Raw genomic sequence first — 10,889 nt, 5'->3', positions numbered from 1 at the left:
GGGCCTAAATGGTCGCTGGCCCTAAACATTTCAGATTTTCAGAGAAAAAATTTCAAGAACATTTAAGATCCTACACAGATTTTGAACACAATCAACACTTGCATCGTGATGAGCAATTGTGCTTTCATTTTGTTTCAGGGAAATCCCCCTCCCCCACCTAGAGTGGGTTGAGTCTACGACTGCATATCTACCAGATTACCAATACATGTACATATGCATTATTTCCTAGTCCATTACTTTCATTCACTAAATTCTCGATCCCCCACTCACTCGGCCTCCCAGCGAAGGCAGCTGCCTTGTTCTTCCTCTTTTTCAACATGCAAAGTGTGCCTAGGCCGTGAGGGGAGGAGGGAGGGAGATTGGTAATCAGGTAGGTATGCAGTAGTAGACTCAACCCACTCTTGGTGAGGGAAAAGTCTACTGCCTGCAACGTACATAGATTACCAATACATATGCAGAGTAGCATCGAACCTGTGGACGATGTGAAGGCGAGGATGCACCATCAACATCTATCCTCCACTAAGGAGGCAAATGAGATTAATACAAAAACAAGTGTATGGTCCCCCTGCAAAACTTATCTGAGATAACAGGAGGAGAATGTGGTAGGAGTTTCCAACAACCAGCTTTGCAAATGTCCATCACAGAAACCCCTTTGAAATAGGTTCATGAGGATGAAACGCCACAGACGTCATGTGTGCCAATATGCTGTTTACACTGGTCATCTGAACCAGAAGGCCAGTCAACATTACCAACTTAATAGCTGAAACCATCCACCTTGCAATCATGTCTCAGAAGGCTGGACAATAGGTCTTGGTGGATGTGATGAACAGCTGTGCAATTGATTAACCCTAACAGCCCTGAATCCTCCAATTTTAATATGATTTTGCATACATCCTAGGGAGTTAGGGATAAGGTACCATATCAGCATGCGGACAGGGCACCAAAGTTTGTCAGACGAGGATGACGTCAAGGACTAAATAGCCAGAATGACGATATCCGGGGGATGGAAGGATGGAGTGAACCTTCCTGGTGGACTCGCAGTTTTGAAAAAAATCTGTGATCATTTTTAAGAGATGATTATGTAAGTTTGGAAGTGAGATCATTATGCATCTGTATTTCATTGCAAAATAACAGGAAAGGAAGGGGGAAATGATGGAAAGGAATTGTGTGACTGCATTTCACTTTCACTTAATGTTCTTTGAAGTTTTAAAATAAAATGACAATGACTTTTTTCTTTATTTGAGAGGTATTATTGCAATAAAGAAAGTTCCTTACTTGGTCTGGGTCCCTCTTTCATTAAGCATTTTAGTGATTGAAAATATGAAGTAATCTGAAAAACTGAAAAGCAGCCTTTTCCCAGTGACTCTCTTCCCAATTCAATTGTGTTTTTCAATTCTTCCTAAAGAAGTAATATTCATTGGGTGACTGTTCCCTCAGTGCGTTCTGAACCTGTGAGGTCAGGGTGTGGAATTACGTACGTATTTTGCTGGCGATCTCAATGAAATTGGCCTCTTTTGTTCAACCCATGATTTTCCTTTCAAGTTTTTTCACTTATCTTCCAGTTCAAGTTGAAATAGACCGTGTTTCTGTCCATGGAGGTACCTGTAATGCCTGCGTGTTCTGTCATGATTTTTATTTGCAAAAAAACATATTTTTAATTTTCAGTATTATTTATTTCTCGGAAGTCTTAGTCAAAAGTTTAAATCAACATTTCCATGAAAATGAAACCACACAAAATGTGTTGAAATATTTCACAATTGAAAAGCTGAGTTCCAATTCAGATGTCCTATTTGGCCAATCGCTAGGCAGTTTAAAAAACACTCTTATCTGCTATTCCAGGTCATGACACAATACCGAGTCCGAGATAAGCCACAAGCAGGTAGAAGTGTCATCGTTTGGCTGGTTTACACAACAACTGGCACAAAAAAAATCTCTTCACCCTCCAACGTACATTGGGATCGACAATCAACATTCTTTCAACTACTTTTTAGTTTAAATTCCACTTAAGCTGTGTTATAACCCTCAAATTACAACTAACCTTCGCACACAAATCATCATCTGCAGTATACTCTACATGTCTGAACAATAGCTGGCGCTGTTCACTGTGCTCGAAACAATGTCAAATCCTGCGTGGCGACGGCTTTTAAGTTGATTTTTTGTAGCCAATTAATCAGTCAACCAGTTAATGAATAAACTAGACATTGTTGCCCTGGCCGTTTATGGCCGATTGTAAAAATGCATCAACAACCATACTGTATGTCGATGCATGTTTTTCTTGTTTGGTACTTTTCATTGTTTACTGTAAAGGTAAATGCAAATTTCTGCACTCTATTCAATATTTTTCAAAAGCAAATTTATATCAGTTGAAATAGTGTCTGACAAGCTACAAAATGATACAAAGGTTTCTGTCTGACGATACAATTGGTTTTGAAAAGCGGGGTTTTTGTTGACTTTTTTCAATTATGATAAGTCTACCTTTCTTAAAAAAAATATAATCCACAGCACTCATCACACATAGGTGTTAAGATAAAATGCTTAATGTATATTTATTTATTTTAATATTACTATTTGCCCCAAATATATAATATATGTATGCATTCTTTGTTAAAGCTTTGACCATCATTGCATGCTTTGGAAAGAACACAAAAGTAAACAGCCCATCAAAAACAGCATGCTATTAACCTAAATTAAACTATGAAGAACTTCAAAAAATCCCGGCCAAAAATGGATGGAACATGTCACAACAAGCATACCCTCCCCTGGTTTCCCTGTTCCCCCCCCCCCCCGTCAATGTTGTTCTCTCCAGCTGGGACAAAACAAAGACTTTGTAATGACGGACAACACCGAGAGGAAACTAGGGGAGGGGGGCCCAGCAAGATTTGGCCAGGATTGTAGTTCCCTATTTAATCCAACCCAAATGACAATTACAACACAGCAAGCATAGTCACATACATGAACTCAAATATTAAAAACCAATGGCAACTTTAGTTTTTTCAGTATGAATTAAAGAACCCATTTCATCCTACAAATATGTTGCACACTTGCTTTGAAGCTTTCTTTTGCTGACTGAAAGAGCTGACAATAGTTTATATGTGAAATTTGCCTGCAACTGCGGGCCCCCGATTGTTCCTCTTTTGTTTGTACTTCAACTTTTTTAGAAGGCCACCCATATGTTTTGTACACAGTTGTCAATCAGGGACCCTCTGTCAACCAGGGACCTTATTGTCCTCTATTGTTCAAGGTCCCCTATTGAATGCAGAAACAAACTCACACCCCCCACACCCACATGTACATGAATCTTAGTTTTGCAGATTTAAAACATTCAATGGGGTTTTGTGTTTCCAAGTTCTCAGATGATGACATTTATTTGTGCCCCAGAATGTGAGAATTAAATTAAATTGATATTTTTTCTGAAACAGCTGAGTGGTGTTGCAAAATCTGTTATCTTATCTAATAACTGTCATTAGGTTACTTACTTTTTCACATAAAATTTTCTCAGTTACATTGTTTAGGACTTATTTTAGGTTTGGCGACTATCTACACATCAGGTTTGGCATTAACCACTTGCTGCCAGGGAGCCTGGTTTCGGGTATATTTTCTTTATATGCAATGCTGGGCTGCCTGAAATCGGACGAAAGAACTGGGCCTTGTAACAAAAGACTCGTAACAAAAGAATGGCCGAAATTTTTTTAATTGTTGATAGCGGAGAAAATCTGTCATTGTTTTGAAAGATTATACCACGGTTTGTTGCATTCAGTGCGGGACAAAAGTGCTCCAGCGATGAGCAATACAATACTGATGCGTGCTAAATAGATGTCGTCTGTCAGATTAGAGTCGATGGGGTTTAGGTGTTCAGGAAAAAAGATATGAATTTTTGAAATTTAAAAAAAAAATTATTCATACCCAGACAAAATCCCATGAAAAAATGTCCTTTCATTAATACTGCTTATTTTCACTTTCTACGACTGCCAGAATCTTTGGCATGAAGCTATTTCAAGATGTTCCAATACAATAAATACGTTCTTTCGATGACTCTGTGCTCAAGATTCTGATAAAATGTGATCTCTCACAAAAAGTATAAAAAGAAAAAAGTTTTCAGATCATTCTCAGTTACTTGTCACCTTTGCCAAGAACAAGGAACTCGGAGAGGATATACACCAGCGTATCATGAATGCCCATAAACAAGGTAAAGGTTACAAGGCAATTTGCAAGCAATATGAGGTCCCTGTTGCAACAGTTCAGAGTATCATCAGGAAGCATAAGAGGTTCAACACAGTAAGTGCAAAGTATCTCTTAGACCTGCCAGAAAAATCACAACCAAGGCCCTAATTGATACCCTTGACAATGCTGGGATGAAGGTGTCACAGGCAACCATCCAGTGAGTACAGCACAAAGGAGGTCTCCATGGATACAGGCCCAGGAAGACACCACTACTTGGGAACAAACAAACAAGGAGGCTCATCTGGCATTTACACATCTGAACCAAGATCCTACCTTTTGGTCATCTGTCCTGTGGTCTAATGAGACAAAGATGGAGCTGTTTGGCCACACAGATATTGCCTACATCTGGAGGCAATACATCCGTAAGAATGGTGGTGGCAACATAATGCTATGTGGTTGCTTCTCTGCCAGTGGTACCGGGAACTTCATTAAGATACAGGGCAAAAGATTATATCAAGATCCTTCATAACAATGTGAAAGCGTCTGCTGAGAAACTCCAGCTTGGACCTGATTAGACGTACCAGCAGGACAATGACCCCAAGCACACTGCCAAGGTAGTAAAGCAGTGGTTCAAGGACAGTGGTGTCTATGTACTGGAATGGCCAAGTCAAAGTCCTGACCTAAATCCAATAGAGAATCTGTGGAGGGAGCTGAAGACCAGAGTGATGGCCAGGAGTCAAGAAGTCATCAAGAACAAAGGTCACGCTATTGATCATTAAGTAGAGACTTTAGACTACGTAAACCTGGGGTATGAATAATTTGACCAGGAGAAAAAAAGAAACCAATGCCGTATCTGTTATTATGCAAATGGCATTTATCCAACACACATATGGGTTTGTGTGTTGCAACAAATATACAAAAGATATAGTGGATGTACCTCCATAATAGCTTTTACAAATAAAGAATTTAGAAAAGTATGTTATTTTCTGAAGGGTATAAATAATTTTGAGCACAACTGTACATGTAGCACCTACATGTACCCACAGAAAAGACAGTTCCTTCAGAGATATGGTACAGATACCAAGGGTAAAGTACCATACTTTTAAACCGGACTCTGAGCTTTCACAAAACTAGAGTTCACAGGAATTTGTTTACAAGGAAGTCATACCAACTAACCGCGAAGTGAAAAAATGCCATCAACAACATGTACATTAAATTTACATGCTATACATGTATGTAAATCTAAAAAGAATGTTAGTATTTTACTTGCTTTTATCTGTGCATAAACCAGTCTTGTTACAATATGTTGTTTGTGATTCAGCTCCTTTGTGATCAATAGAGTAGTGACTCAGGCTTGTTGCTGATTTTGCTTCACTGCATAATGACCAACATGACTAATCCCAATAAAATACTAGTGTACTCGTGGAGATAAAAGGGTTTATGTACACAAAGCATCAATCTTTATCATGTGAAACTCAGAAGTGGACACTATAAATGAAGTAAAAATAAATCACCATTATGAATCCTTTACATGTAACAGAGGTTATGCATTGCCCTGGTGTCTCAGAGGCAGTTCTTAGTTATTTTAATGTTGTTACAATAAACGTACAAGTTTACGAAAGTGTATCACAGAGGCAGAAAGAAATAAAATGTGACATCTAAGTGGGGTATCAAAAGTCTATTCATGCAATGCATCCCAAAAGCTGATTTAATTTAAAGCAAATGGCTTGAATTGAACAAAAATCCTGCCAACCCAGATTGTTATGCTTGTGCATTCGTACTTCTTATCAACACTAGGAAATGAAGGGCTCACTGCTGAAGGGATTTTCGATGTAAAATGTGCTAAACCTAGTTACAAATCAGTCGAAAAAACAAATATAATATTTTGGCCTTTAACAAAAGAAAATTTCAGATGCTGATTTAATTCACTGATTAAAAAAAAATCACTTGATTTAAATTGCATTCATAAACACCTCTGACAGATTTTCCATTCCTATTGGTCGAAATGAGTCAATATTTAATAATGCCCACTGTGTAACTCACACACTAGCACATGGATACGAGACAGTTTTGAGTCTGATTGGTCAAGAGTCCATGTGCATGCAATGCGCCATGTACGTGCTAAGTTCATTTAAGGAGATTATTTTAGACAAGTTTGAAATTGGAAAGGAATGTACCAGAAAATGAATGGGGTGTTCGGGAAAATGAAAGTGAAAATTCTAGAACAAAATCGTTGACCTCTTTTGACTCTCTGAACAAAAAGGTATTTATCGGGAATAAACGTGTTTGGCTAGTTTTAAACTAACATTTAACAGCAGCGCAGGAGACTGAACACTGCATGTTTAACCACTTGTTACCGGGTGCTTTCAAAAATGCAATTCACACACACACATACAGGCCATTTTCAAGATTTATTCAAAAATATATCATTTCATTTAATGGACGTTTACACCCACACGAATGACTGTTTGGTGGCTACTCTAAGCTGACAGGCAGCCTTCACTGACTCCTGAGTATTTCAGCCAGGCCTGCCACCCTGTAAAGAGAACCCAGAATTGTGAGGTGCTGCGTAATTTCCTTTGTTCCCAGTGAATGCGAGTGGCGTCTTTTCCAACACGGCTGGATTAGCGCGCAGCGGTGCTGTGTCGCTCATCAATGGGGTCCTGGAGCACTTTTGTCCACAGTGCTACTGCGCGGGCACACTATGCCTGAAACAATGGTATACTGTTTAAAAACAGAGACGGATTACCTTCGAAAAATGAAAGGCCAAAAATGATGGCAATTCCCAGTAGCAGGTTGTGGGTCTTTTGTTCCGAGTATGGTCTTTTGTTATACGTACCAGCTCTTTTGTCCGATTTCTTGCAGCCCTGCTCTGCGTATAAACCCATGGTGCTCAAAATAGGGTTCCCCGCAGCAAGTGGTTAAGACTGGCCAAGCACATATTTGTATTCCCTTAAGTTAAATTGGTGATTTAAATCTGCCAACCTTGCAAATATTAACCACAGTAGAGGACAAAAACCCTGAAAACTTTGCTTGTGTGACAATAAGAAAATCATTTGAATAGTTCTGAAGCCATTTAGTCAAAGAAGAACCCAAGCTGGGCACTGTGCTTTTGATAAAGCTGAATTGGCACGGGTTCTATTTACCATAAGAGTTCCACTGCGGAAAAACGTACAATAAATACGACGCAAAATGCAAATATTTTCCTGACAATTTACTCCCCCTTTTGAAGTAAATGTATCACATTTATCTCCAAAGGCTGTAAAAATTACACATTTCTACTCAAAAAGTCTGCTCCTACGTTGTCGGATCCCTTAATCGCGCGGAGTTGGATTCGATACAACTGGAGTACCAGCGCCCATCTCATGATTCTTGTATTTGCAACTTTCCACTTACTTAGATAGATAAGAGGCTGGTGGTCAGTTTCTAGTATGAATGGCTGCCCATATAAGTATGGTTGGTATTTCTGTACACCATACAACAACACAAGGCACTCCATTACTGAGTATGCGTGTTCGCGGTTAAGTAGTTTGCGGCTTGCGTACGCAATGGGGAATGTGTGACTGTCTCGTTCCTGCATCAAAACTGCGCCGATTCCTACCTCAGATGCGTCTGTTCTCAATATGAATGGCTTTCCGCAATTAGGTAAGTGCAGTACGGGAAATTTGAACAACACAGCTTTCAGTGTATTAACCACTTCATGCCGGGGCATTTTTTCAATGTTGATGATGCTGGGCCGGCATGACTATCATTTTTTCCGTTTTCAAAATCCTTCAAAAATTCATCATTTCATTTAATGGTCGTTTATAGCCGCACAAAGTAATCTTTAGGCACTACTCTAAGTTGACAGGTGACCTTCATTGACACCCGAGTATTTTAGCCAGGCCTGCAGCCTTGTGAAAAGAGCCCAGATTGTGTGGTGTAATGTAACTTTCTTTTGTTCGCGAACATGGCTCAGTGCACTGCTGACCTGTTTTCAACAGGGGCCAGATTAGCGTGCAGCGGTGCTGTGTGGCTCATCGCTGCATTGGTGGAGTGCTTTTGTCCCCGGTGCTAATCCGCTCGCTCTAAATGTCCCAAACCCTGGTATACGGTTTCACCACTTTTTAGAGTGAAAAATGTCAGTAATGCCCAGCAGCCTGGTCTTTTGTTCGGAGTACGGTCTTTTGTTACAGTGCCCTGTTTCCTTTGTCTGAGTTCGGAGACCCCAGCCACGCATATAAACCATACGTCTCCAATTCCGGAGTCCGCGGCAGGAAGTGGTTATAGGCTTGTTTAGCGCTCTGCGTCCACTCAATGTGATTTGGTTCAATGTTTCTAGTCTTATCTGTGAGCAGAGTGGCGATTGTGGCATAATTCGGAATTTAACGTTGGTAATATCCGCTCAATCCCAAGAACGACCTTAGTTGTTCTTAGTTTCAGGTAGTGTTGCGGACTGTATTTTGTCAACTTCTTGTTTTGGTGCGAGTTGACCCTTTCCTACTACATGACCAAGAAATTCAACTCTTTCCATCCCGATTGCACATTTACTGGGTTTCGCAGTTAATTGCGCCTAATGAAGTTCCTTAAGCCCCTCAAGGTGTTTCTCCCAAGTCGGAGAGTGAACAAGAATATCATCTATGAAGTTTTCGACATTTGCTAGTCCATTCAGCTGTGATCACATGATTCAGGTGAATGTTGCCAGTGCATTTACTAAGCCAAAAGGCATGGTTTTGAAATGATACAGCCTGTTAGGTGTTAGAAAAGCTGTTTTGGCCTTATCATCATCCGAAAGTGGAATTTGCCAATAACCTTTTGTCAAGTTGACCTTCGAAAAATACTGGTCTTGCGATAGCTTTGCGAAAATTTCGTCTTGACAGGGCAAAGGTTCTGCATTGAAAACAGTAACCTTGTTAATTTTTCTGAAATCGATACAAAATCAATTAAGAATATAGGGCGCCTGAGGCAAATCTATTGTTGTGGATCGTGGATACTTGTAGGCCTGAATTGATAAGGTACATGAAAAAGTCCGCCCCAGTATTTAAAGGAGCGTCGGTTGGAGCCACAGCATGTTCGTCACCATGTAGTGAAATACTGTATTCGGCTGTTGCACACCTTGCGGGTTGAAGAGCGTCGTCCTCATGCGGACATGGCAACAGCATGGCAGAAGGATCGTTGGACAATGTCTAGCACATTAAGTGAAGACTTTCTGGTGCCGAATGGAGAAGTCCTGACTTTGGAAGGATGAACGGTCTGCGAACCACGAGCCTGGTCAGCCCAGGGAACCAGGCTGACATGGAAAGAAAGGGGCAATGAGCAGAATCCAACAATGTTCGTGTTCTATCTTGGATATGACCTGTGGAACCAGAGAGATTGGAGGAAAGGCGTACGCCGGTCCAATTGATCTGTGGGACATCTGTGGCCCACGCTCATGGGTGAGGCATTCTGGTGCAAAACACTGGGAGTTGGGCATTGTCTGCTGATGAAAAAGATTGCTGTGAGGTTTCTCTTTTGCAGAGAAGAAGGATTTGCCTACACCGGCGTTAAAAATCCATTTCATTGGGTGAATTGTACCGTGGAATAGAGCGTCCGCTATGTTATTGTTGGGCCCTGTGACGTGGATTGCTTGCATGTTGAGTGATTTATCGCCCAGCATAAAATCTCCCATGTTAGGGTGCACAGTTGGGGGGGGGGCGTGTACCACCTTCATGATTGATGTACGCTACTAACATGGAGTTTTCTGAGCGGATCAGGTTGTTTTTCCCCTTGATGTGCATGAGGAATTGACGTAGGGCATTGAAGACAGCCTAAAGTTCCAATGCATTGATGTGGTCTGTTTGGAATTTGACACTCCTGGTTGCAGATACTTTATGTGGAAGAAAGGATGTCCCCATCCGAAAGATGATACTCAGTCGAAATGACTACGTCTGGTTTGGCTTGCCAAAAGGGGAACGCAGCTAGTGGTTCTTTTTTAGCCACCATAGTAGATGTTGATGGGCATTGTCTGAAACATGGACTGGCAAATCGATGGGTTCTGTCTTGGCTGGTAGTAGGAGAGCAGACGGATCTGGAGTGGTCTCATGTGGAAACTGCACCACTGTATTAGGTCCACCATGCTGGTCATTTAAGCTGAGGAGATGGCGCCAAGCGAAGGCGGTTGGTGACTGTGACAAACGGAAAAGAGAAATGCAGTTTTGAAGATGGATTACTCGGTCCACCATTGGCATGATTACACCCCTGCAGAGATCGAGTATTTCCCCCAGATATGTCGGAAGCTTGGATGGTATCAAATTTGACTTTTCTTGGTTGATAAGAAAGCTGAGATGGGAAGTGAGGTTGCAGGTGAAGCTGGTTGCGGTTAGGGCTTTGCCTTGAGATTGGCCCATGATCAATCAGTCGTCTAAGTACTGGAAAATTAAAACGTCTAGATGGCATAGATACATGTAAGCCGTGACGGTCTCAGCAATTCGTGTGAAGACTCTGGGTGAAGTTGATAGACTGATGGGCAGGGCCTGTGTCACAATGTGTTCTGAAATATATTAAATTTATTATTCTTTGACTCACATATACCTTGCACTGTGTTTGAATCCCCCTCTTTAGCAATGAGGTTGACCCAGGGAGTATCTGAGTTTATCTTTCACATGGAAATCAGCATTAGGCAAATTAGGTTTTGCTTCAGTGATTTTGTTTAACACTGAGATGCCATGTGCATCCCCCAAGTCACTGCCTTACTAGCTTGCACTGTGAGC

The 10,889-nt window shown here is 41.0% G+C and overlaps 1 protein-coding gene across 4 annotated transcripts in view; it reads right to left on the bottom strand.

Moving 5' to 3' along the window:
- LOC110988993 (putative phospholipid-transporting ATPase IIB) overlaps positions 1–10,889 on the bottom strand; it is a 173,221-nt gene that overhangs the window by 7,853 nt on the left and 154,479 nt on the right. The gene's annotated exons all lie outside the window — the stretch shown is intronic.

The sequence above is a fragment of the Acanthaster planci genome, linkage group LG06 (assembly GCF_054643075.1).
Source record: "Acanthaster planci isolate LZ-2023a linkage group LG06, COTS_SCS, whole genome shotgun sequence".
Taxonomy (NCBI): domain Eukaryota; kingdom Metazoa; phylum Echinodermata; class Asteroidea; order Valvatida; family Acanthasteridae; genus Acanthaster; species Acanthaster planci.
This window is presented reverse-complemented; position numbering and strand designations above follow the sequence as displayed.